The sequence below is a fragment of the Artemia sp. Qi Xiang Cuo genome, chromosome 15 (genome assembly GCF_049724085.1).
Source record: "Artemia sp. Qi Xiang Cuo chromosome 15, ASM4972408v1, whole genome shotgun sequence".
NCBI lineage: Eukaryota > Metazoa > Arthropoda > Branchiopoda > Anostraca > Artemiidae > Artemia > Artemia sp. Qi Xiang Cuo.
In genome coordinates, this window is record NC_142808.1 from 58144766 (window position 1) to 58172486 (window position 27721).

The following is a 27721-nucleotide window of genomic DNA, read 5'->3' on the forward strand; positions in this document are numbered from 1 at the left end:
TCACTACCCCTTTTCCTTTGGGAATGGACCATGAAAACGTGCCTAAATAATCAAAAGCATGCCCACTCGTATTCTTAAAACAAAAAGTAATGAAGCAAGTGTATGGGTTGGAAAAAGTATTTTCTGCCGCAAAGTGAAAGAAATTTTCGAAATAAGTTATCAAAAAGTACAATTGTTTTTATGTTGCATCCCTTTGAAAACCTATTAAAAGAAGAGAATGCTTAAAGAAAGTACTGTATAGCAAAGGGTCTAAGTTTCTTTGAAATTCAGAATCTGAGGAATTTCATTTTACATATTTACTTAAGAATGAATTCGGTGAAGAACATTGTTTTCTAGCGCAAAGCGCCGTAAAAATGTACAAAGTACCCTTAAACCATGAATTTTCCTTTTGATTTGTCTGTCACACAAATTGGCTAGAAAATAATTAATCTTAAAAAGATGTTTTAAGATGCGAGGCAACGAAAATTTTTGATTTGGTGGTAAGAAGTGTCATTTTTAAAAGAAGCTTAAAAGAATAATAACGCAGGGTTCCTCTTCTAAAGTGTACTTTTGATGAAATTGTTGATAATTAGGAATTGCTAAATGTGCTACTAGCTGGCTGTTCGTTTTTTTGTGCATATTAAGCTTAACTACAATCTAAGACCACACTGGCTATACATGACAAATGAAACTCTGAAAGGAGAGAAAATAACAAAATGGAAATAAATTTAAAAAAAGGTGAAAAAACGAGAATTTTGTCAGCCCGGTGGCAAAACATGACGAAAAAGAAATAAGCAAATATTTCGACAAGGACCTCCGAACAAGGCCACTTGAGAGAACCTATTTGCCCATCAAATGATGACCGAATTTGTAGACCAGCTAAAGCTATAGCAAATCAAAGGACTTTTGCTCAATCATCTTGGTAAATTTATTTTTCATTGATTGTAACCTGGTTCTTATTTAGTTTTTGTTCTGTCGTTGTCAAGCAAACTTCGAAAGGTTCGATTTTTGTTGATTTCTTTTTTCTTTTCTTTCTTTTTTGTTTAGCACTGAGGACGACTTGGCGGAGGTCCTTGTCGAAATATTTACTTATTTCTTCTTCTTCATGGTTCGCCACTGGCTGACATAATCCTCGTTTTTTCACCTTTTTTTATTTTATTTTTCATTTTGTTATTTTCTCTCCTCTCTGAGCTTCAATTGGCATATTAAGCTGCCCCTTCGGATTAGGTTTTTACTTCTTGTGATGGCCGTTAAAATCTATTTGTTGTTTGTTTTAATAAATTTCTCTCTCGTTTGTCACTTGGCCTGTATAAGCGGCTCCCCACTGATTTTGGGCCATGCCCAACCTAGGCATTTCTTAAATCCTGATGACTCCCACCTGTCGTGATAATTGGATATTTCTATTCAAAGTTTTTCGTGTATTTTACTGAAGGAAGCGTAAAAGGCTATTAAACTTGGTATGTTTTTTTGGGTCGTAATCTAAGCATATTTTATGCTAGTGAAAAATATCGCCTGAGTACAAAATCTTGTACACTATGTATAACGTCATAGCAATGCTATCGTGTATCTTTCCTAATCTTTAATAGTATTTAAATGTGACATATTCACATGAAAAATGTTTTTTTTTTCAAAATTAAGGCTCTAAAGTATAGTCAGTCGAATGGTGCACGTCCCTCCCATGACTTATCAAAATATTGCCATGCCCTACTGGCGGGACCTGCACCCCACATTGGGAATCATGAGCCTATACAAGGCCGTACCCAGAGGGGGGGGGGGTAGGGGGCTTTGAATTCCTCCCGAAATGTTTTTTTGACTCGTAAAAACGTAACAAAAAAGGATATAAACAAATTTTGTATACGTTTCGTTTTTGGAGGTTTTTTTGTGTCCCCCCCTCCCCAAAAAAATATTTGAGCAAAACCCCCTCCGAAAAAAAATCCTGGGTACGGCTTTGAGCCTATATGATTAAGGCATGTGTGGTGTTTTGTGACATTTATCTATGTATGTGTTATGAATAAAATATTCTATTCTAAAAAAAGTCACTGCACTTTGAATTCGCACAATTATGTTTTTCGCTAGGCATTGCCGTCTTTTTAATAAAAATAGTTTCCAAATCTGTCGATTTTTCCAAATTATATCATGGCATGGGAGTAACCTTCCTTTCAGTTCTAGTGTGTTTTAACGCTATTCTGGATTTACGGTATGTAATGAATAGTGTGGATCTGGTTTCTGTTCATTTCCTGTCTCTATGTTAATTGGTTGATTTATTAACAAATCAAAATGACATGATTCATATATCCAGTGTTAAAAGCCCCTTTTCTAGAGTGCTTATTGTAGTTAATTTTCTTTTTTTTAGTTGAGTCCCAAAGTGTTTATTATGACTTATTGCAATTTGTATTCTCTTGTTGTTTCCTTTATTAAGCCAAAATTCTATCCTTTAGCAGAGAATTTTTGGTACAATTCTAAACCGCTTTCAGTTTCAGTAGAGACAAGACTTGCATTTATTGCAGTTAATTGCGTAAGTTTTGTTGAACGCCAGGCTAGACTAAATGAGCCTAACAACCAAAGTAGCCTAAATCTTAAAAAGAAAAAGATGAAATTTTAATTTCCAGGCTGTGGAGCAGTAAATTTAAGCGAGGAAACTTATGAAATTTCTCTTCTAACAATATAATTGCCAATCTTTATAATTTGTAATTTTACTCATTATTCTTCAATGAGCCATCTAATATCGTTTCGAAAGCTGAATGTAGATCTTAGATAGCGCCCGCGAAGACTAATGGTTTTTTTTTCAAAGGGATTTTACAGTGGTGAAACTAAGGCGAATAAAATATCCTAGAATGGACAAATCCAATGGAATGCCTGTGTACTTGCTCACTTAGGTCTTGTCCATCTCCGTGGGATGTTTTTGGGCCACAACTGCCAACTCACTACACAAAAGCTCGGTATTTCGCTCTATCAGGTGTGATGCATGATAACTGGGCTATTTTGACCCGGTCAGAGTTCTCCATCCAATTGTTTTCGCGGCTTCCTCGTGGACAAAGTCCACGGAGAGATCTTTTAAGGGTTATTGTCGGGAGACGGCCACTGCTCATGCGCAAGAGTTTGGTATTATCAGCTTTTGGTATGACCAGATTTTTGTTTAGCCCTACACGGTTGGCCGAAAAGAACAATCTTTGGCAACCTGTCATCCTTCATCAGCAGACACAATAACTTGACGGAAAAGATAGAAAAACTAGTTTTAGATCCTTTCCATCTCCCTCATTCTTATTTTCTCAAAAGTGTATAAGGATTCTATGCAGATAGCTAAAAGAAAAGTTTTAGCTCCATCTCTTACTGATCAATTTGGTAATCTTAGATCCACTCCATCTTCCAATTACTTTATTTATCTTGTTGACTCCATTTGGAAAAATCTTGTAGATCCCAATGCCAGGCTAATTATATATTTTCTGCTATTTCTGAAGCGCTTGATGTTGTTCCCTGAATCGAACACTGACTGGGAAACTAAGCCTCTTATTTATATATAAATTTAAAAACTAAAACATAGTCAGTTTTTAGTCATTGCTTTAATTCACGATTCAGTTGTGGCAACAGTGTAGAGAATTTACGTACCTTAAAAGTCTTAATAGTTGCGTAATACCTAAGAAAGTTCTAGGAGTAAGTTCCAGCCTAGAATTTAGTCAGAGAGAACCATATTTTGAAGCTTTTGCCCTTTAATAGGATTACTCTGTCTTGGACTATCAAAGAACTGTTTGGCACCGAGATTTGATTCTAGTGATGAGATTGTGTGAAACTGCTACTACTAACAGCTCACCGCAGCACCATGTCGCCTGAGGCCAACACAGCTACGCACACTCCCTCCTCCATCCCATTCTATTCAAATCCATCGCAATCCATTGCCTTTAGCTGTGCTCCTTAAGACAAAGTCCATAAAAATTACCCATATAAAGGGGGATAAAACAGAATCCTGTTAACTCCAGATTTAATACGAAACTAGCTGCTAACCTTATTAGCTACCTTCACCGCAGGAGTGTTATTCTCGTACATAGCACTAATCACTTTAATGTGATTGTCTGGTATACCATGCAAGGATAAGACCTTTCGCTAAAGCTCTTCTATCAACGATATCAAACGCTTGTTCATGATCTATAAAACTGAGGACCAAAGGTGTTTGATAACTCACGCACTTCTCAATTATTAACCGAAGAGTGAAAGTTTGGTCGACACATCCTCTACCGTTTCTAAATTTGCATTGTTCTTCTCTTATCACTTTTGTCTGCAGTATCTCTCAGTCTAGAAAGTATCATATTACAAAGTAATTTGCTACCTACAGAGACCAGGCTAATGCCTCGATTGTGTGAAAGCGTTTCCATAAAAATCCGAAGAAGAAGAAGAACAATGTGGTTTCATGTATTGTTTTGTTTACTTTCTTCCAACCACTCAGCATAGACCGGATGACTGTAAGAAGTTATGAGACGGCTCGTTTAGTTGGAAATTGAAATTTGTAGTGCACTTCTCAAGAGTCAATAGTGGGTCGATTAAAGTAAGATGCAATTTTTCCAAATAAAAACTTCATTTTTGTGTATATGCGTACTTAAAAGAGAGTCAAAATGCTAGGGAACAGAAGTTTTAAGATAGTCATTTGATTTTTACGGTCTTAGAACTTAACCAGGAGGTTTAAAAAAAGTCAAACCTGTTTTTTTAACTAGTTATGACCTGAAGAACGATACTTTAAGGAATGACGCAACAGTGTCTTCAAATATGACGTGAGATACGAGAGAAGTAATTTTTCAAAACTCTGTCCTCGGTTTGAAGAAGTTTTTTGTTCTATAAGAACCTCTCTACGCCCCAATACCCCACTAGCGACGGGGGGGGGGGGGAAGAAAAAAATGGCACAAAAGTGTTACTTCAGCTAACAGATTATTTTTCTTAGGTTCTTAAAATGGCGGGGGAGGGGGGCTGTAAGCCTCTGGTAGGGGTTCTCGACCATGGTCATTCCAGTTGTGTACTTTTCATTTTGATATGGTACCATTTTTGAGGGTTTTAAGTTTCCTTTTTGAAATTTCCATAAATTCATTTTTGCTGTGAACTTTTACTATTAAGATGAACCTAAATAATAGTTGCTTAAACGGCAAATTTTTCTCACCTGGTGGTTTTTTTAATGTGCGTTTTTAAATATCCAGTTCCTATGACCTTTGGTTAGGTCTCTACTAAGCTTTTTCCGGAGACGGGGCCACTTGTTTTAACCCTAAGATATCGTCAGAGTATGTAAAAAGATAACTTTTTTTACGTTTTGTGATCCATTTTTTAAAACAAAACAGATCGTCTATTTCTTGTGCAAAAATATTCTTTAAATTCTTAAAAAGTCTTTCATTTTTAGATGAACATAGTAAATAAAGTAAATAAAGGAATAAATAAATAAAGAAATAAAAGTAAATAAAGGAATAAACAATATTCACTTACCACACAAAAGTCTTCATTCACAGAAGGTGCAACGTAATTAAATTTGGACAATTATGAAACAATGAATTTTACTTTTTCAAAATCCTGAGTAATTCTTAGTACATAAAATAAATAACAATTAAAAAACAGTCTGCTACAATATTGAAATTAATTCAGTTTTTTATACATATCATCTATCTGAGTCTTAAAATATTGCTTTAGCTGAGGCCTCTTTGACTTTAAAGTGGGTGTAAGAAGGCCGTTCTGGATTGAAAACAAGTCTGGATGCAAATAAATGTCCTTCGCCTGTTCAAACGACTGCAATCCTTTTCTCTTTCCTATGTCCTGGATGTCGTCTAGAATTAGCTTTTTGGTTTTTGGATTGGCGCAGATATCTGACACTGTTCCTTCAATCTCTTGCACCTGAGCCCACCTTTTCACTGTGTTGATGTCAGGTACTACTACCGCTACGGCACACGACGTAAGACTTTCACCATGGACAAAGGCTTGAGCCACATAAGCGCTGCTCTGATAAATGTTTTCCACTTTCTCTGGGGCTATGTATTCTCCTTGGGACAACTTGAAAATATGTTTTTTTCTATCAATTATTTTCAAGGTTCCATTCGGCAGCCAAGTTCCGACATCTCCAGTGTGAAGCCATCCATCATCGTCCAAGACTTCTTTGGTTTTTGTTGGTTCTTTGTAGTATCCCATAAAAACGTTTGTTCCTTTAACACAGATTTCGCCTTGACCACCAGCAGTATAATACTCCATTTCAGGAACGTCAACAAGCTTTATGGCACAGCACGGAAGGGGAGGGCCTACGTGCTCTGGCTTGGCGTCACCTGGAATCGTCAGTGTTGCAGGAGCTACACATTCCGTCTGGCCATAACCTTCAACAACGACACATCCCAGCACGCATCTTATAAAAGTAAGAACATTTCCAGCTAGAGGAGCTGAACCAACAACTAAAAGACGAATGCGGCCTCCCAAATCGGCTAAATGGGAACTTACACGACCATATATATCTTAAGAAATTAGAATAAATCTGGAATTAAATTTTAATGCTAGAGATCTCTATGTGCAGTTACGTAGTTTTTGGTAGTATCAGACGCCAAATTAAAAAAAAAAACTTTTCCCTGCAAAGGTGACTGTAACGAACATTTAGTCTTAGCATCTTGAGAGGAAATAACCATAATCAGCATTCGAAAGGATCTGACCATATTCAGTGTCCTTTTTAAGTAACAGAAGAGAGCATGCCTTAGCAAGGTGGTGCTTTCTGCCCTTTTTTTGCCCCCGAATATAGAGTTTTGTCCAAAGAGGGTCGAAAATGACAAAGAATATGGATTTTCATGGTCTAAAACCATAAAAAGGAAGTTTTGAGCCCCCCCCCTCTAACGTGACAAACTGATGGTTTTCAGTTGACCTAAACTATGTATCAAACAGTTTGTGGTAACGAACTGAACGTAAGTAATGAGGCGGCTCAATAGTAACCGAAACTCTAGGAAACAGATTCTTGATAACAATAGGAACATAAAAAGAATCGAATTTTGATCCTTATTCAAAGCATATAAAATTCATCAAGTTAGATGTTACCTATCAAAAGTTAAGAGCCCGAGAAAATTTGCCTATTTTTTACAAAGTCACACCATCAGATTCTGTATATCAGAGAACCCTACCACAGAGGTTTCAAGCTCCTTTATGCAAAAATGTGAATTTTACGTATTTTGCTAGAAAAAAGAAAGAAAGATCACGGATGTGTGTTTATTTTCAAAAAATTATTTTTTTGTTTGTTTTCTCTAGGGGCTATCGTATCGCACCAATAATCCTAGAAGATCGAAAGAAGGTTCAAAATTCAAAGTTCTAGTGCCATTTTTAAGTGACAAAAAATCTTGGAGAGCAGCTAGCCCCCCCCCCCCCCTAACACGCCCTCTTTTACCAAAGTCTCTCGATCAAAATTTTGAGGTAGCCATTTTGTTCAGAATAGTTGAAATATCTAATAACTATGTCTTTGAGGATGGCCTGACCCCCGCAGTCCCAAGGAAAAATGCTGCATGCTATGAAGTTTGCCCATTGTTTACATATAGTATTTGGTTATTGATAAGTATACAGATATTTGGGGGGGGGGGGTTCTAGCAAAGAGGGGTTGCATGGGTGGATCATTCTATGGATGAATTTCTCATGAGGGAAGGAATTTTCCGTGGAGAAGGAGCCGGATTTCCCGGTATTATTTAAAAAACGATTAGAAATTAAATAAAGAAACATGTTTTCAGCTGAAAGTAAGGAGCAACATTAAAACTTAAAACAAAAAGAAATTGTTACGCATATTAGGATGGTTGCCCCATACCTCGTTCTGTACGCCAAATTGTTTTTTATAAACTTTTAAAAAGGCTTATTTATTGTTCTAATTAAAGGACCCTTGTGTTTCAGGGGCCATTCTTAAATAATTGGAACAAAAAGTCAAACTTTAGCATAAAGAGCAAGGTATTAAGGAGGGGTAACCGACATTATATGCTTAATAATCATTGTTCGTTTTAAGTTTTAATGTTGCTCGTTACTTTCAATTGAGAATTTTTAATTTTTTTATTTAATTCACAAACAAAATGATATAACATACCTATGTTTTGAAAATCCGCTTCTCTTGGATATAGAGTAATGTCCGAGTGGCTCCGTTACCACATTACCGGAAATATTGTCATAATCCTTGAAATGTCGTCATAAACTGGATTTCCTAATATTATTTGCATAATGAATAAAAAAAAATACTTAACTTGTATCATAAGTTAACTGGTGCTGCAAAAGGGTTTAACTTTAAATATTCTCTAAACTGAAACTGAAATGCTTTTCTGAAAGCTGAGCTTATTAGAGTTTTAAAGATCCGAGGCTGTTTGAGGGTTTTTCTGCTCTTAAACCTGTTTTTTTTTTTTTTTTTTTTTTTTTTTTTTTTTTTTTTTTTGCGTTGGTTTTATGTTTTCAGTGAAGAACTAGTTTCGGAGAACTCTAACCGACCGATTAGAGTGATAGTGATATTAAGATTTATTCATTTTTCATTCTTAACCGACTGAGACTGTTTCACTGATTTCATTGATTTCACTTCCTATATTTTCATTACCTCATATGCCCTAAAATAAATAAAAAAACAATTGAGCCTAAAAAATAATGGCTCGAAGCACCGCTAATTTACTAAGTCAAATCTTTATCCGATCGGCTGAAACAATGGGGGAGTGATGCCCCTTCTCCCATACGTGATACTCCTAGCGACAAGTATAATACGTTGTACCAGTTCACCCCTCGCGATCGAAAAGGAGTACATCAGAAGCTTTTTCCTGTCTGAAGTGCCTTTAAGGGACATTTGTTTTCTTATTTAACTTAAACAACACGGAGTGAAAGTAAGTCAGAACCTAGCAAATTTATAATTGACATAGCTTGTTATTGTAAATAAACAAGCAATAGTTTAAGCAAATAAAGTTTTCATAAACTCATCAAGAGTAGAGATGGGGGTGCCAGTCCGACTGGCACACAATATATGGGCATAGACCCACGTGGTTTATGGACTTTGTCAGTGAGAAATTGAAAAACAGGAATTTTGTCACGTTTATGGATGGTTTTATGGATTTTCTCAGTGAGAATGAAAAAACAGGAAGTTTGTCACATTTATGTCTGTTTTCATGGATGGTTATGTGTGTTGATTATTTGATGTTTTTATGGATTATTGAGTCTAATGGGGGCAGGTCAATGACACTTCCTTCTTGTTGTTGCTCGATGCAAATGCCAAGGTCAATGTTGTTGTTGTTGTTTTGAACAGAGTCATTAGAGAGAACACGTGGTTAATGGGGTCAATGTTGTTGTCGTTCGAAGCAAAGTTAATGACACTACCTTCCTGTTCGAGGCAGATGTTATGATCCAGAAATAGTATTTGTTATTGTTATTCGAGCCAGATGTTATGAGGTTCCGAGAAACAGTTAATGACACTTCCTTCCTGTTCGAGGCGGATGTTATGATCCAGAAATAGTATTTGTTATTGTTATTCGAGCCAAATGTTATGGGTTCCCGGAAACAGCTAGATCCCCCTTCTCAGCCAATCAGCGAGTTGGATACATCCCCCTTCTCAGCCAATCAGAGGGTCGGTTACATATTAGCGGCGGAGGGAATATAAGGAACGGGTTTTTTGCTATAGTTTTATTAGTCTGTGAATAGAATTCAAAGGAGTGAGAACAGTTTTGACTTTACTCATTTGGATATATATTTGTGTTGATGGCGATGAGTGGAATGTTTACACTATTAGAAGTTGATAGTGGAGTTGATGATAATAGTACAAGAGAACCAAACATTGCGGTGGAAATCACGAAAGGATCGCGGCTTTGTCTGGAATGGGATGCAGTATATGCAAGATATGTGATATCCTTGAGCAAATTTAAAATGGAGGATCAATTATGTTTCGCTGCAAAAGTTGATATAGCACATGTGAATAGACTTCAATGTGCTTTAAGTACATTAGTGAAACATATTGAAGACAATAAACTCTATCACTAATTGTACATGCTTTTCTGGTTAGAGCTGACGAATCAGGGTCAGTCTAGAGTCAACAGTCAGAGTGAAAGAATTGAAAAATGAATAAATTTGAGAAAGAGAGAATTAGATCAGTGTTTATAGAAAAACATTTGATTTTGGATGATGATTTTCTCGACTTATCTCTTCAACTTTTAAAATGTGATTCAAATGCTTATACTCAATTTATTGATATCTTGATCACAACACGTCAGAATGATATCGTGGATATACTTTCATTGCCAATGTAGATGGCTCCTCCTTCGAAAGAGACAACGTCACAGAGTTACTCCTCTCCCCTTTCCTACACTTTGAATTTATGGCGCGAAGAGGATCAGTTTCGTTTTAGCTGTGAGAGAGTTGACATCGGAAACCAAAATGTTCTATATATGCCCATTGTGCATGTACACTCTCGGCAGTTTGACTTAATGCGAGAATTGTACAATTATTGATGACTATAATGAAAAGTGTAAATTATGTAATCCTTTCAAATTACTTAGATGCTATGCAGTACAAATTAAAGGATGTAATTAATGTCTTGAGGGGGTGTGTGACTCACACCCTAGAGGCCACCTATGTTCCAATTGTCACTATGATAAATGTGATCAGTGGGAGAATACTTACCCCGCTATGATTGGAAAGAATCCTAAACGTGATTTAGTTTATTTCTACGAGATTGGTATCGTCGTGGATTTAAATTATTCTGGGAAGAGGAATCTGGTCTACGATTCAACTGTTGGGGTAACAAGACAATTTGGTTTCTACGTCATCGTTGTGACGACACCACCTACTATGACTATAAACCAAGTGATTTTTATTTGGCAGTGACGGAATGTGATTCACCATTTGAAAACACACCTCTTGTTATTGCGTCTAATAGCCAGACTGAAACTCATGAATTTAATAATATGAACTCTAATAAAAGTATTGACTACACGCAGAGAAATGACAAGAGTAAAGCAACACGGTCCTTCAGACAATATAACCCCGAATACGCCGCCCATCAAGATCAATAAGCAGTGAAACCAAATGATTTATCGGCATTAGTGGTTCACGACAGTTGCCTAGAAGAGGATGAAATCTAAAAGTGAATATTTAAAGACATTGCTGTATATATACGCATTTTATTAATAAACAAATTCACAAACATTTTTTAAGCACTTTACTCTTAGGGCACTGAAATCAATATTATATAGGTCTGAGAGGATATTTTCCAGTAGAAAGTCGTTCAGACGTGTATTGTCAACATAAATGTGGAGAAACTGCTTGTAAGTATAGCCGCGACATCGGAACACAAAATATAGTAGTGCATGGAAGCCACAGCTTTTAGTCGTTAGATCCTGCACCCTCTTTTGATTTTGAATAATAGTTTTCCCACTGCTCTCAATATAGTTGCTGATGTGGGGTGTGTAGAATGTATAAGGTAGACCAAGAGGATCAAAAAATTCAATCGTCTTCATTGTTTGAAAGATGCACAGCCAATGACCCGTCAGCACAGTCGACGGACTGCTATTAACAATAATCAAGGTGTTGTTGACACTTTAAATTTTTCCTAGATAGTCCGAGGGTAGACAATTGCATTTTTACTAGGACATGTAGGGGTCCATATTAAATACACTGATTACTTGACTGGTGTTCATGGCGCCAAGTTTAGTAGAACACTGCCTTCGGGAGTGATTTCCAAATAGGCTTCATATTGATTTAGTGAGATTAGGGCAATACTCTCAGCCAATGGGTCTGTAAATGTACACTCTAAACGCACACTCCCCATACGTACTATACTCATATCCTGTGTACCCGACAAATCCAGTACAATGATACCATGTGTTTTAGCAAACATATCTTCGGTTATACCATTTTCAAATAGTTGTGACTCATGATCTAGGGTTTGCAGGGTCAGCTCGTACAACGTTCTATAGGATTTCTCAAAAGATAGATTGTAGAGTGGGATGCCGTTTACTTTTCCTACAAGAGATGAAAGTCCAAACATCTCGAATTTATGTGGGCATTTAGTCAACGATCCTATTGCACTAGCGCTTTTTACAAATCCCAACGCCAATTTCAAGGGGATTTCGCCATTGATAATGGATGAATCGGTGAAGGTGCGTGAGCCCATTGCAATATGACGCTGAGTGGTGATTGTATGAGGAACAAGTAGTTTAATATTGTTACCATTTGATCTCAGTTTTTTCACGGCCAAAGCAACAGAACTCATAACCTGTTGTTTACGTACATGAAGTATTGCCGAGGTGAGGGAGAGACTTACATCGGGATTGCCAGCAAGTTCTTTTCTCAATATGAAATTGGAGGGTGCAAGCGTCAATTTTATATCCACTTGAACATTGGGTGGAAACCATTGGGGTACATTAAATATGTCCTTATATATTTTCCCGACTAGATGTAATTCAGTAGTTGTAGCATATTTAAGCGAAAATTTAGTATAAGTATTGGTAATGTATTCATATCCATTGGAGGCGCCTCTCAATTACTTGTATGACTTGGGTGTCATCAGCATGAATTGCATATAGCTTGTATAATTTGAGAGATTGTTGCTTGTGCTCACCAGCGTGCCATTGATGTAGACACTAATTTGACGAAATAAATTATGTAATATACAGTTTTCATAGGATATCCCATCGCCCCGAATCGGCATTGCATTATTAGATTTCCAGACTTTCATTTGTAAATCTATAAATGTCGAAGACATGTCCATAAAGTAGTATTCATTGGAATAAATTTGACAGTGGATATTATTAGAGAGGCGGTGTTGTGGATAAAATTTTTCATAGTATCCATGCTTGACACTCAAATCAACATTTTCTGCATTGAATAGATTCAATGAGGCGGTGATTGAAGGTTGGGAATCCTTATTCAGTTGGTAGGACATTTTAGGAGAAGAAATCTAGTTTAGATCTGACACTTTTCATCCTGGGGCTTCTGTTTACAATACGTGTCGGCTATCTTTTCTTTGACAAAAGGGGTGTCTTATGTTTCCGACCTGAGCGGATACTGATGAGTGATGCGGTGTTTCTTGACCTTTTCAAACCTTTACCATTTTGTTTTAATCTCTCACCAAGGGTTCGTGCACTGGACCTAAGATTTTCCGAAGCACTTTTTTTAAAATCCTTGCCAGAGCCCAAATCGTATAGTGTAGAGGATGCAAAATCTGTCACAGCCGGTACAATTTATTTTCTAGCCAGAGGTAGTGAAGAGCGAAACAGCTTAGCAAACCAGCTGCCAAGACCGTAGCCAGACATTGTAGTACGCCCCTTGCAATGGTCCAGTCCATTGCCCTGTTCTCTTGGGCCAAGAGTATTAACATAGCAGTCAATATCAGGACAAGTGAATACCACTTTTCTATGAGGCATCTTGCTGTTGAACGATGGGTCGAAAATGGCATGTAATCACAGCCAAACCTTTTGAAATTGCTATTGGATCACCCACTTCGGTTCTTAGTGTTAACTGACAGAGTTCCAAATAGGAAGTGTTTACGGGAATATACTGAAGATGCTTTATATTGTAGTGATGAATATGTTCTTGATTGGTTTTTCGTTCAAGAACTGGTAGGAGGGGAACATTTGAATTACCAACCCGAGATGTTTCCACAAATGAAGCATAGAGAAATATGCAGGTGTCTGTGGAGAAGGCAGGCGGATAGTCAGCGAAAATGAAATTAGTGTTTCCAGCACTTTTACCATTGATTATATTGAGCTTAAAGCCAAGAACATCCTTTAGATTATCATTCAGAATAACCTTTTCACTGGCAATAAGTGAACTAATGTAGATCTTGCCCTCCTCCTTCGAATAGTTGAAATGAAAAGCACCTTTTTTACGAGCGGATATTCTTTTATTAATAGAACGACATAAATCATTCAGGCAGGTGAGTTCCTCGTAGGGTAATTCAATATATGGATAATCCATCCAATGGATTTTTTGAATTTGTTCTTGATCACCTGGTGGTGTCGGCCAATCATAGGGTATAATTTTTATTTCATATTTACGATCCTTTCTCAGGATGTCATAGGTATTTTTAAGAATACAGTCGACAAGAGCCACTTCATACTTTCCGTCGAAATTGATGGTGGGGGAGAGTTTCGTCCAAAAATCACTTGTTCTATTCAAATCATTGTAGAGAGGATCTGAAACATTGGACATGAAATTCATAGAAAAATTAGTGGTCATTACTTATGTTTTCAGCACTAATCCAAGAAACTACCTCCGAGTTGTATCTGATCCATCGAAAACGCAAGTTTCTCTTGCATGTGCGTGTACTACTATTTAATATATTCATACTTTTATAAATTCCGGATGTGCTTACCACTTTTCGAAATTCATAGTCATAAGAGAAACAGAGACTCTCATCATAGATTTTGTCTCGCAGTCGATATGTCGTGTGTTCGGTGTCCAGGATTTTAGACACTTTAAAAAGTTCGGTGCTCCATAAATAATTCCCCTTTTCAAAAATATTGGTGGTTCTATTAATTCGAACAGTATCACCAACATTGAATTTCTTCTTTTTTTTCTCTTTTTCACCCTTGGAATATTGCTTTAGAAAAGCATCAAATGTATTTTCACTATAATGAACATCCGTTGGTGTAGAGTTGGACAGAGATCGATGGGGTCGATGGTTGTATATCTGCATGATTTTATCTAAATCATGAATAAAAGCCGGTGTATTTTTCAATGTTCAATATCTTGAAATTAATAGACAAATCGTTCTTATTAATCGTTCGGCTAATGCAGCCTTTATCGGACTATGACTATGATAAAGTGTTGTATTATATTTCAAAAGAACCTTTTGCACATGTGGATTAACAAATTCACTACCACGATCCGATTGAATTTTTCTATATGAATCATGTTCTAGAATACTTTCAATGGCCCGAGCAACTTCAACACCTCTCTTTGACCGTAGTGGAATGGCATAGGCATAGCGACTAAAGATACTGATTGCCACTAGAATATATTTGTAGGGTGCATTGTGACGTTGTTGAAGTGCGTCTAGAGTTAAAAGATCCATTTGCATTATATTCAGAGGGGAAAAGGCTTTAGTTTGTCGATATTGTTTGCTGCAAAGCCTGTGATTCCGATGCAGTGTGTAACTTGGTTCATTTTCTAGATACTCTTTTACTTTTTTCAATGTGGTGCCGGAGACTTTAGAAAGCGTTTTGGGATAACTTAAACTTCCCACTTCGTCAATATTGTCATAGACACTTTTCAGAACTTCAACAATGTCGAGCGTAGACATGTAGTTTAACGTCCACTCCCTTTTTGCCCACTGGCGGGCGAATTTATTCGTCCTCACTTTTGAATAGCAGTCACAAGTGTTGTAAAATCATTGCTGCTGCTGATAGTATCTTCAAATACTGAATCTTCTTCTTTTTTAAATGGTGTTGTTGCTGGTGGACTATATTCTCTTAGTTTCTTTAGAATTTGCTTATTACCAATAAGACTTTTGGGAAAGTTTATTGCACACAGAAAGGTGTATAGATTATCGTCAAAGGATAAGAGTCCTTTACGATTCGTCACCATATCACAAATTAAATCAACTAGATTATAAATTTTTCCTTGAATTAAAATTCGTTTCCCTGTGCTCTCGACTTTAACTTGATGTTCACCAACAGTTTCCAACATGAGATAAGATAATACTCTTTTACTCTGATCTCGATAGGTCAAAGGCAATAGGTTTCCAATTTTCAATACAATTGAATTCAATTCCTTCTCCTTTGATTGTACATTATCTTGAGGAGATGTTTCCTGTTTAGGGGGATCTGTGGTGATGGTGGCAGGTCTCTCACGATATGGTTTATGTTTGTCCACACGTCGCAATGCATCTTGAAGTAAAAGCAGTTTTTTGTCATCGGCAATATTCTCATCGTTAATGAATTTGCTTAGATTGTCTTCAAAATGTTCGATGGGCGAGAGGACAAGTTCAAATGGTGTCAATTTATAGGGTTTTGCCATTTAGAGAAAACGGTTTACAAGTCCTGAAATTATCGGTAGTAAAAGTGTGAAAAAGCTACCGCCCGCCTGAAGGAGCCGTGTTCTTTTTAATTTTTTTGCCATGTTTTTAAAATCCCAGGCGCGTACAGTGGAACGATGTTGCTTTGTCTGTTGTCTAACACCATATGGCAGTTGAACATTGCCCTCAGTTAAATTTAAACAAAGTTCGGATATTAGATTAATGAAATCATTGTCAACCCCATGTTTGAGTATAGCCTTCCTAAGCAATGGTTTTGAAGTGCTTAAAACGTAAAACAGATGACGTTGTTCGTGTAGTTTCTTCAGTGTCATAATGGCGACTGATAGTCTTTTCTACTGTTCACCGGAAGATATACTGTAATTTCATTGTTGAAAATGTCGGTGACTACACGTAGATCCTCGGGAGTGCTCTGATTAAGATCCAGCAAACTGTAACCGTAGGGCTTGCTAGTCGCCTGAGTGTACGCTGACAACATAAATTTAGGGGCGCCGGGGTATATCTGATTATTGAGTGTTATGAGTGAGCTAGAATCACGGACGACTCGATAGATAATATAGACAGTGCAATTCAAAGCAAGGGTTCGCATACATTTGCTCTGATGAAACAGATTGTGTAGAACCAGGGTAACGGAAATGTGTTCATGATGGGAGCGAACATTGAACAGTTGTAGCATTTCCTGTGAGAACTGTTCAATGGATTCAGCCAAATCATCAATAATCAACCACGAGTTCGATTCAATACTATTGAAAACATCAAGTCCTCGTATGAATTGTATTGGTATGGTTGTGACAATAGCTTTTATTTTATCATAGGACTCTTGCCAAATACTATAGCAATAGTAGATTTTTTTCGGCTTTTCCAAAAACATTTTATCGCAATTTTGAATTATTCTAGCTAAAAGTCTTGTTTTCCCCGACATTGAGGGGCCACACAGAAACGATCTGAAGGGTGTTTTAAATTGATACATGCTGCTGACAACAGTTGGACTGCAACTAACTGTAAATCATATGTGCTCAATGAATAAGTAGTAATAATTTCCCCCATGGATCTATCTATTCAAGAACAAAAAAAAAAATATTTCATGGCAGCATTTATTTCGACACTGCATGAAAATATTTGCAGTCAACATGAACAACGATAAAAATAACACTTGTTCAACAATTGACAAAATTTCATGGTCAACATGAAAACTCTATTTGTTCAACATGAACTGCAATGATAACACTTTATAAATAAGCACTTATTGTCTTTAAAAACACTTTTTGTCTTTAAACACTTTTCTGTACAACACTTTTTGTCCATCACTTTTCTGTACAACACTTTTTGTCTTTAAACACTTTTCTATACAATAACACTTTCTATACAACAAAATACACACACTTGGAACAATAGCACAGTTGAACATGATGAATTTAAAGGTGGGATCCCCCCCCCCAGGGCCGCGGGGCCGAAGGCTGGCCGACCGCGGGCGGGACCCCCCCCCTGGGCGGCCGCGGGAAGGGACACCCCTCCCCCCCGCCCCCCGGGAGCCGCGGGAGTGAAAAAGAATAGTTGTCGTCACTGCTATGGGTTAGTTGAGGGTGGGTTAGTGGGTGGGTTAGATGTAAAGGTTGAGTGGTGGAGGGTAGTTGGTTAGGTTAATTTATCCAGACCAAGTTGATTGCGATAGTCAATGCATTCAACTCGGTCTGAAATACGATAGTGGCCGTGGGGTAGAACAGTCACACCGTTCTCGAGCAGATAGACCTTGTCGGATATACATGACATTGCATTCTTCTCCACTCTCACAGTATAATTTCTATACTGTAGAGAGCGAATTGCAAGCACTTGTGCTCTTGGCACTAGGCTTCTTTCTACACAGTCTCTGTAAACACTCATGTTGAAAGTGCTCTTTACAAAATCTGTAGGCACCCCTTTACATGCCTTCTTTTCATCCCCACTATGTGTTTCAACGCAATAGACTTTGGGACCCGGGACCACCCCCCTGGATATCAAATCACTCCCCGTCTCTGATTTTAATTTTAATAGTTGGTTGGGGGCTTGACGTTTCACCAGCTCGGGGTAGAGTGATGGATTCTAGTTGGTGAAATCCATCCGCGAGCTGATGTGCACCCCATTTTGCAAATCACCCAATAAATCCAATTCAGTCTCATTTACCTTTAACAGCAGATAATCTGTATCACCATAGTAAACTTGAACCTCCCCCTCCCGTGGCCATTGCACCTTGCATACATTGTAAAATAACGACAACATTAGCTTTTTTGACATTTCCAGTACTTAACTGCCTCCTGCCATATTCTTGTTCAGTACCACATTTCGCTTTCGCCTGTGTAGAAGAACCATGCCGGCCTCTATGCTCGTGAATGATGTAAAATTGGGGTCGGCAATAATTCGTGCACACTCTAGAGGGTCAGTCACGAGCTCGCAGCAAGATCTATTACGTAAGCTTTCACACATTTTGCCAAACGCTGAATTTAGAATGAGCTTATACATTTCCTTCTCCACCTTTGAATTTGCCTTAGAGCGTTTATCGACAAAGGTGTCGATAAACGTTTTCAAGGAGGGTCGCTGATTGAACTGCAGGACCCTGTGTATTTTAGTGATCTTGAAACCGTTGCTCACCATCCAGTGCAAAAGCACATGGTGAACAACGATATTCTCTTTAGGGTCCAAATCAGCAATCAGTTTCTGTTTAGAGGGAGTCCAGTGCATCCCCATATCCTCAACCAATGAACGATTGTATGGGCTCAGAGAGTCCCTGCTCAATGGTCGATTGATACAGGGAAAGACAAAATCATTGACCGTGTCGTGAATCGCCAGTGGACTGTGAACATCAACGTCACAGAACCATTCTTACGACTCGTTGTTCTCGACGATGGTAATGTCGGGGAACTCACAAGGATTTTCAAGCCATTGATAGTTCCCACACGGCAAAGAGTAGTGAGACATTGCCGAGGGGTACAATGAGTTCATGTCCAAGAACACTGCATTTGAATTTGCACCGGTGCTTTGTCCGCTCGGATCGGTTGATAAGACGCGGTCCCCATGAAAAACATACCCTCCCCGCATGGAACGCTCTACAAAAAGGTGCTGATCTACATCAGTGATTAGGCCTATTTCCTCCCTGCTAATTTTTAAAATTAAATCCATCACTAAATGGGGTGTAGAAAAATAATATCCTATATCTAACCCGAACTCTGAATAGATCTGGTCTGTGTTCTTACAGACTATATACAACAGAGTTAAAACGTCACTGGCCAAGTACAGTCTACAATAATCCCACCCATTTTTACAATCCCCCTTGGACCACACCTTCTTGGCAAACTCATATTCTTTGGCTGTGCATTCACTGTTGGTCAGTGAATTGTAAAAAGCTTCAATTGGAGGTAGTTTCTCCTCACTTAAGCGTGCGCCAGAACAGGAATAATCATATGCATATATACCTTTGCAGGTCAACAGGTCATACATTTCACTGTCTGGAAAGTGCTGTTTAAGCAAGGGAAAGCTATCAAAATTGTCGCTTTTCTGCACTTGAATGAGTTGACTCAATGCCTTGGGGAAAAAACTAAAAGAATCTAAAAACCTAATTTTATTCCAGCACGTACGCTCATTATCCACTACCTGCCATTTCAGTTCGAGAAGCAACAACTTCTCGGCTGATTTGGGAATGATGTTATAGGTAAATGAATTATTCAACCATGGACTATCTACTCCCCCTCCTTCCCTGTGCATACGTGCCAGCGCCGGTAAAATAAATTTTAAATCATAATTGGAATTGTGGCTAAAAACAGGGATAAAAAACATATGGATCACGTTTAAATTCCACTCTTGATGCGCTACCACCCTAAAATTACTACCTCCCGAGGAGCTTTCCTGCCACAAATTGACATGGTCTCTGACTGTCCCCCTCCCCCCTCTTATCCCGTTTGTCCCCTTATCCTCCGCGAACCCCTACCCCGGACCAACCCCACCTAGGGTTTGTTTTTTATTCGCAATACGATCCTCTGCAGACAACACCATTGGATAATGCGTATGTCTCAAACGAGAAATAGCACCATTAGCCGTGCCAATCAGTTTAGTCAATGCCTTGACCATGCACTCCCCCTCATCCAAGGTTTCAACTATTTCTAACACCTGCATGGTGTTCGAATTATCTCTTTGCGCGGGGGCGTAGGACACTGCAATAGCCTGATATTCTTTGACTCGGTTTGGAAATTGGGGATCGGTCACCTCCACCAACTTAGCCTCACAGTCCAAAGATATTTTGTTGCACTGGAGAAGGGTATTTTGAAAATTTTTGAATCATAGAATTGCACTCTTCCCTGAAAACGTTTCCACTGACTGATAGCCATGGCGTCTACAATGCCTCATATGACCCCGTAGTTTTATATCACTACGGACTTGCGACAAGCATGTTGGACAGTAGAAACGTACCCCCCTATGCTTACCACCCCCCAGAACTCTACTAATGTCAGTGATAGGGTTAAAATGACCGATTGTGTTCGGTTGACTAGGTGGCGTGTAAAGCAACCAAACCCAGTGTTTAACCAAATCATCTTTTAGAACGAACCCCATCTTCAAATTCTGTTTCATATTGTACCACAGTAACGCCAATATTTAAGTGGGCATTAGCCTTTTCAAACATGTCAATAGATCGTAGCGTTACTGGATATTTCCCCTCCAAACATGAAAAATCTACAACTGGGAAAAGGGACCCGTCCTTCCCAAGTATAGCCCAGTGACCTAAATTCTTCTTAGTAGCGTCATCTGCTAGAGGCTGAAAGGCTGATATGAGGATAGCATATCTGAAATACATTTGATCTGTTTCAAAATGGATCTTCTGGACACCTTGACAACCCTCTAGATCTGGATTATAATCTAAGACTATTGCTCTTTCCCCACCCCCTCTTAAAATAAAATCCTTCTTAAATTTACATATATTTACGCTTAAATTTTCAATAAATAAAACTACTGAGCCACTTCCATTTTCGTTATAGTTCTCGAGATGCGTTATAATTTGATCGACCCAATCCATGAAAGCACCCTCAAAATTTTCTAAATTTGGATAAATTAAGCGCATCTCGGAATGTATAAAATGATAGTAAACCTCACTTTTCCCCTCATTCAAATAAAACACTTTTAAAACAATTGAAACCTTAATTGAATCCCTCCCCCATAATTGAATTTGATTCTCCAGAAGTGGACGAATTTTGTCTGCATAGGCATGCACAATTTCTATAGGGTCATAAACAAATTTTCCCCCCAGTAGTGTATTACAGGGATCACCAAACATTACATTGAAAACAACTATATTATTTAAAATTCTGTTGGACAGCTGAAAGTCTGGGAGAGGTGGGCCCCCCTCCCCCGCGTGTATATGACACCCTCCCCCCACCTGTCTAACAAAATATGGCGCAAGCTATACGTCAGTTTATTTTAGTGGAGTCGTGAGGTTCTAGGTGGTTTGAGGGTTACCTGTAAAATACTTTAAAATTTTTAAAGTATTAGGGCTCAAGTCTACCAGTTCAACTGTGCTACTATCTACTTTAAAAAAATTATTTAAAAACTCATCAATATTGTCAGGTACTTCAATGCTATCGCCCCATAGTGAATTGTCTTGAAACTCCAGTGGTGGTTCCTCCCCTTCTTCACTGGACGGCGAATATGGGACCAATGCAACCTATAAATGAAAAAATAGCTTATTTTCAGTGTTCAAATCAGCCCTACTGTTTTTAAAATTTGGATTATTATTGCTTAATAAAATTTGGTTAATTCAACTGAAGAAAATCTAAGATATGACATAGAAGGCAACAATTTGTTCGTTTATTTTCAAAGTGTAAAATTTTTTTTTTTTTTCGGTGCTCCCCCCCGCGCACGTCCCCCCCTAACCTTACCCCACAGCGCGTCCCGGACCACCCGTGGCGCTTTCCCTGACTCGTTGCGCACCCCTGTGACGCTTCCCTGACCCGTGGCGCTTTTCGGAGCCACAGCGCACCCCTGTGGCACTTCTCGGGGGCCCGCATCGCTTCCCGCAACGCTTCCCCGGCCCACCGGCTCCACGGGTCCCAGCCGTTTACCTAATGCCCCAAAAAAGTTGAAATATTTGCTTAGACTGCATAAGTCCAAGTTTCCCTCTAATCCCGTTCTATAAGTTCGGCGAACTCTTCATTAGCTCGCAATTATTGTAAGCCGCCGCGCGAGTGTTCCAGGATTGAACCGTTAAGTCGGTTTTCCCTCGCTAAAATCTTTGGCACGATAGACATATTCAGTGTAAATTAGAACGTCAATATGTGACAGAGGGGATAATCTCTCTCTAAAATTACGTGAAAAAGAACATTCAGTTTCAAAGGTATCTAAAATATATGTGATAGTAGCAGAGAAAACAGTAAAGATTAGAAAAAAAATAGTATTTTGAGTTTCAAAGGTATCTAAAACTATATGTGAAGCGATAGCAACAGAGAAAAGAGTGGTTTCTTTGCAAAAATTACATTTAGATATGTAATATGGGGTTAATATCTCACAGAGATAAATTTATATTGGGTTGAAAATAAAAGTTTTGTTTTTATATATTTCTATAAATTAGAAAGGTAGGAAAAAATACTTACATTTGCATAATCCGTCTGGGCTTGTATGCTCGAAGGACCAGGTAGTGCATGTTGGAGGGCGAAGGGACTGGTGACGTTAATTTCTTGTACAGGAGCTGTGACTTGTGCAGCCGGGGTAGCTTCTGAGCCAGTTGAAAAAGCTTGTGTAGGTGGTGTTTCGGCATTGAAGCTATTCACCCACTCTCTTTTTAGTGTTTGGCCAGACAGCATTGTGGCTCGATTAAGAGTGGCTTGCGTAGGTGACTGCACTTGGGCAGGTAGTGTGGAGCTGGGGGGTTTTGGCCAGCGATCACATTGCATGACAGGGGGCGCATTATTGGCCCTCGCTTTCTTGGAAGAAGGGGGCACGCATTCTTCACTATTTGCGCCAGCCATAGGTCTCATCAAAGCAGTGTCCGCAAATTCTTCATAATTTGCCTTAAAGAAGAGAAGAAAAATCAAATCAAAATAATTTGCCCCTTTCTAAAGAAAGAAAGTTATTAAACATTATTTTGTTTAGTTTATCACTAAGAAAGCACAAAACCCATATTCTCTCCCCCTAAATTTAGGAAAATTAAGCCATCCCTCTCATAAAGTTAATCATGCGTTTTATTCAAGCGAAAGCGAAGCAATTATCTTTTCTATTTCTAATAAAAGTGTTAGCCACCAACAAAAATCCTGTATTCACGCCCGGGAATATAAAAGAAACTTTTTTGAAGGCTTGAAAAAATTATATATTTAAGAATTATTTTTATTTTAAATTTGAGTATATGTCTACAAACAGAATCCCACTTACTTTTACTTACAAAGAAGCTGTTAGAAGCGATGTATTGCCCACTCCTCCCGGTCACAGAATATCAGAAATATATCGTTAAACATAATCTATTTATCTCCTTCCATATAGGTTACGAAACTAAAATTCTAATTATTGCTTAAAAGTGTTTTAATTTTGACGGAGAAACCCTTTGACTTGACCGCGTTTGTAAACACATCGGAAGAGGGGACGACAAAGTAATTATAACCCTGCGGAATGTATTGTCAAAACATAGTGGGTTAATAGCTAAGAGATATGCAGAAGTTGATAAGGCTTACAGAAAGGCCAAATTTATCAAAAAGGTATTTCTTTGTGCGGTGGTTAGGTTTTGACGGTAAAAGAATATATTTACGTTTTGCATTCAGTATGGTTTGAGGGTAAAGGAATATATTTACATTTTAGCTGAATATAAAGATTGTTTGGTGGTTAGGTTTGTTGGGGAGGGGGGGGGGGGTAGGTTTTGAGGGTAAAATGAATATATTTTACGTTTTGCATTCAGTATGGTTTGTTGGGGGGGGGGATTTAGCTGGAAATATAGAGGGAAGGAATTTATCGAAAAGAGAATTTCTTTTTGCGAGAATTTGGGATTGTATAGTTTGTTGTGGGGGGGGGTAGGTTTTGAGGGTAAAGGAATATATTTACATTGACTATAAGGATTGTATGGTTTGGGGGGGGGGTTTGAGGGTAAAGGAATATATTTACGTTTTGCATTCAGTATGGTTTGTGGGTAAAGGAATATATTTACATTTTAGCTGAATATATTGGAGGATGTCCAAGGAAAATTTGTTTGAAAATAAAAATGCACTTACATTGCTAATTGCGGCTGCCAAGGCCTCAAGCTCATCAAATTTATCCATTGTCAGGTTGTTTGCACTGTGTCAAAATACTTTCTGATAATTTATTCACCTTGCATGTCCGTTATATACGAAATCTCAAGGGCGAGTTGTTATGTAACGGGGAAAACCATATGTAACAAGCCCTCTGATTGGTTGAGAAGGGGGATGTAACCGACTCGCTGATTGGCTAAGAAGGGGGATCTAGCTGTTTCCCGGGAACTCGTAACATCTGGCTCGAATAACAAAACTATTTCTGGATCATAACATCCGCCTCAAACAGGAAGGAAGTGTCATTAACTGTTTCTCGGAACCTCATAACATCTGGCTCGAATAACAATAACAAATACTATTTCAGGATCATAACATCTGCCTCGAACAGGAAGGTAGTGTCATTAACTTTGCTTCGAACGACAACAACATTGACCCTATTAACCACGTGTTCTCTCTAATGACTCTGTTCAAAACAACAACAACAACATTGACCTTGGCATTTGCATCGAGCAACAACAAGAAGGAAGTGTCATTGACCTGCCCCCATGAGACTCAATAATCCATACAAACATCAAATAATCAACACACATAACCATCCATGAAAACAGACATAAATGTGACAAACTTCCTGTTTTTTCATTCTCACTGAGAAAATCCATAAAACCATCCATAAATGTGACAAAATTCCTGTTTTTCAAATTCTCACTGACAAAGTCCATAAACCACGTGGTTCTATGCCCATATATGGTGTGCCAGTAGGAGTAGCACCCCCCTTTCTACTATCAAGCCCTATTTACGTATAAGGTATCGGGTACCGTCAGAACGGGACTTTATAGTCACGTTCGCATAAAAAGTCACGTACGGCTTGTATCCGAACGTGACTGCATCAACGAATGCGCACTGGGTAGCATTATTTCATCCGCAACTGAGAAGCTTTACATTTAGTTTTTTTTTAATTCGATAGGCTACCACAGATTTTTTAATCGATAGCAGCTTTGTCCTCCATGGAGCGAAATCGTATTCTGGTAACACAAAATGTTTCGAAACGCCACTTTCCCGTGGCAAATCTTTTTAGTCACCTTAAAAAGCCTCTAGAACTTTCAGTTACGAATGATTTCTCTCCCAGTCTTCTAGGACCATCGGTTTAATACAATCACTCTTGGAAAAAACAAAAACAAAAAACAACGCATCAATGATTTTCCTTCTGGAAAAATGGGCAAAATTCCATATTTTTTTTTATGTTAGGAGCTTAAAACCTCCTCAGTGGCTTCTCTATTATGCTTAATGCAATGATGTAATTTTCATTAAGATCACTTGCCGTTTTAGGGTTGTTTTCCCCATTTTTCTAAAATATGGCAAATTTTATCAAGCTGAACTTTATATATAGTGGAACAAGCGTAAAAAGCTAATTCGGCCGGACGTAGGTTGAAGGGAAAAGAAGAATTACTCTCCTTTTCAAAAAGTGTGCACGGATTGCATTAAATAAAAAAAAACATATTTTTTAACTGAAAGTAAAGAGTAGCATTAAGATTTATAATGAACAGAAATCATTCCGTATGTAAGGGGATGCCCACTCCACCCCCCCTGCTCTTTACGCTAAAGTTTTTTAATGGTTTAAAAAGCTTTTTATTGCAGCTCACCGGTCCTTCTTTTTCAGCCTTTGTTTTTAAAGTATTTTGACAGAAAGCCATGCTTTAGCGTAAAGAGCATGTAGTTGAGAAGGAGACACCACTCCCCCCTCATAAGCAGAATAATTTCTGTTTGTTTTAAGTTTTTATGTTGCTCCTTATGTTAGTTAATAAAAACTTGTTCTTCTTATTCAATTTATGATCGTTTTTCAAATCACGCCTAGGTCTAAACGAGCTAAGACGCGGGCTTCAGGCCCCATAAAGACCCAATTTCTTGCTGTTAAATTTTATATACCTTTAATGGATATTATTATAGAGGAGGATATTATTATTCAAATGGATGGGAATCCTACTATATATCTTATATTTTGATGACGTCACCGTATTATATGTTGCCGCTGCAATAGGGTTCTCTGATGTCTAAATACATGGTACACGTATATTTCAATAAATTTTTGACGGTATACATAAGTAAGAAAAAAATAATCATTTAAAATTGCTAAAAGTAAAACTACTAGTTAAACTTGCCCTCCCCTGCCCAAGAAATTTCCTGGCGAGGCTCATGATGTCCCCCTCGCTTTTTCACCTCTCTGCCGGTAGTCACGTGAATATAATATTTTTTGCTGCACAGAAAAAGAGCTGCAATGGGAGGGGTGCTATTAACCCCCCCCCCCCCCAAAAATCAAATTATAAAAGTGTAGAACAAAAATAAATCTTGGTAATCAAGAGGGATTAACCCAGGAATCAATAGGGATTAGCCTAGGAATCAAGAGGGATTAGCCCAGGAATCAAGAGGCATTAGCCCAAGAATCAAGAGAGATTAGCCCAGGAATCAAGAAGGGTTGGCCCAGGAATCATAAAGGATTAGCCCAGGAATCAAGAGGGATAAGATATAGGTTTCTACTTGCTCTTCCCTTAAAGTCATTCTATATTTATCTGAAGGCTCAGTGAGAATTGGAATAATTGGGGACTAAAATGAAATCTGAGTCGTTCGCCCCCGTCCCGCCTTCAAAATGACATACCGCCCTTCCTTCATAATAGCTGTTGCGCCCTTCAAATGAGCCCTTTCTCGATCTTTTGGGACAATCACCCGTGGGAATAAAAACGGATCTGTGATCTTGCTTCTGGAGAGTCTAAAATTTAACAATATTGAAGATGAATGGAATAATTTTAGGAAAATAGTTTGTAAAGTAGCTGATAGTGTCTTGGGGAGGAAAGTTGGAAACGCGTTTGAGTTCCTCGTATCTCTCTAATGTTGCCCTCTTGATAACGCATGCATTGCACCAGTTTGCACCAGTTGAGCATCTCTTCTCGGTCGGTGGTTCCATCCTCACATATAAAAGAAATAAGCTGGAAAACAAACGATTCAAAAAGTTGCTTCTACTAATGGCCAATATGTGTTTTGGCTGAAAAGTTGTTTAAAAGGGATTGAGGAAAAGGGAGGGGCTAAGATTTTCTAATCCAACACCTGTGTATGATATAGTTTTTATTTGGTATTTTTCTATGCTTGTAGAAAGTCCAAGATACTTGAAGTTTTTGCTGTTGGATTTTTTTTTTTAGTTGGAAAAATTATAGGAGAGCTTAAAAATATCAAAATCGATTGCTGTATTAGCAATATTGGCCGTATTAACAAAATTATAAAACTGTTTGATTGGTTTATTCTTGTGACGTATTTTTGCAAGCAAATCACACAATTATCTATGGAGAGAAAAATAACCCCTCCCTTTTAAAGCTCGGCCAACAAAGAATTCCAAAAATTCCAGATACCAAAAAGTTGAGAACACAGTTGGCGGTGTAAGCCAAGCTGTAGCAGCCAGTCCAGCGTAAGTGGTTTTGTGCTCATTTTTTTCGCCTTTTGGTAGAATTATTGGCGAAAGAAATATTGCCAAAGCATGGTTCCCAAAGAGTCTGAAATTTACCAT

The 27721-nt window shown here is 38.2% G+C and overlaps 1 pseudogene; it reads right to left on the reverse strand.

Moving 5' to 3' along the window:
- Positions 1-5583: 5583 nt before the first annotated feature.
- On the reverse strand, positions 5584-27721 carry LOC148943911 (long-chain-fatty-acid--CoA ligase 1 pseudogene; annotated as a pseudogene).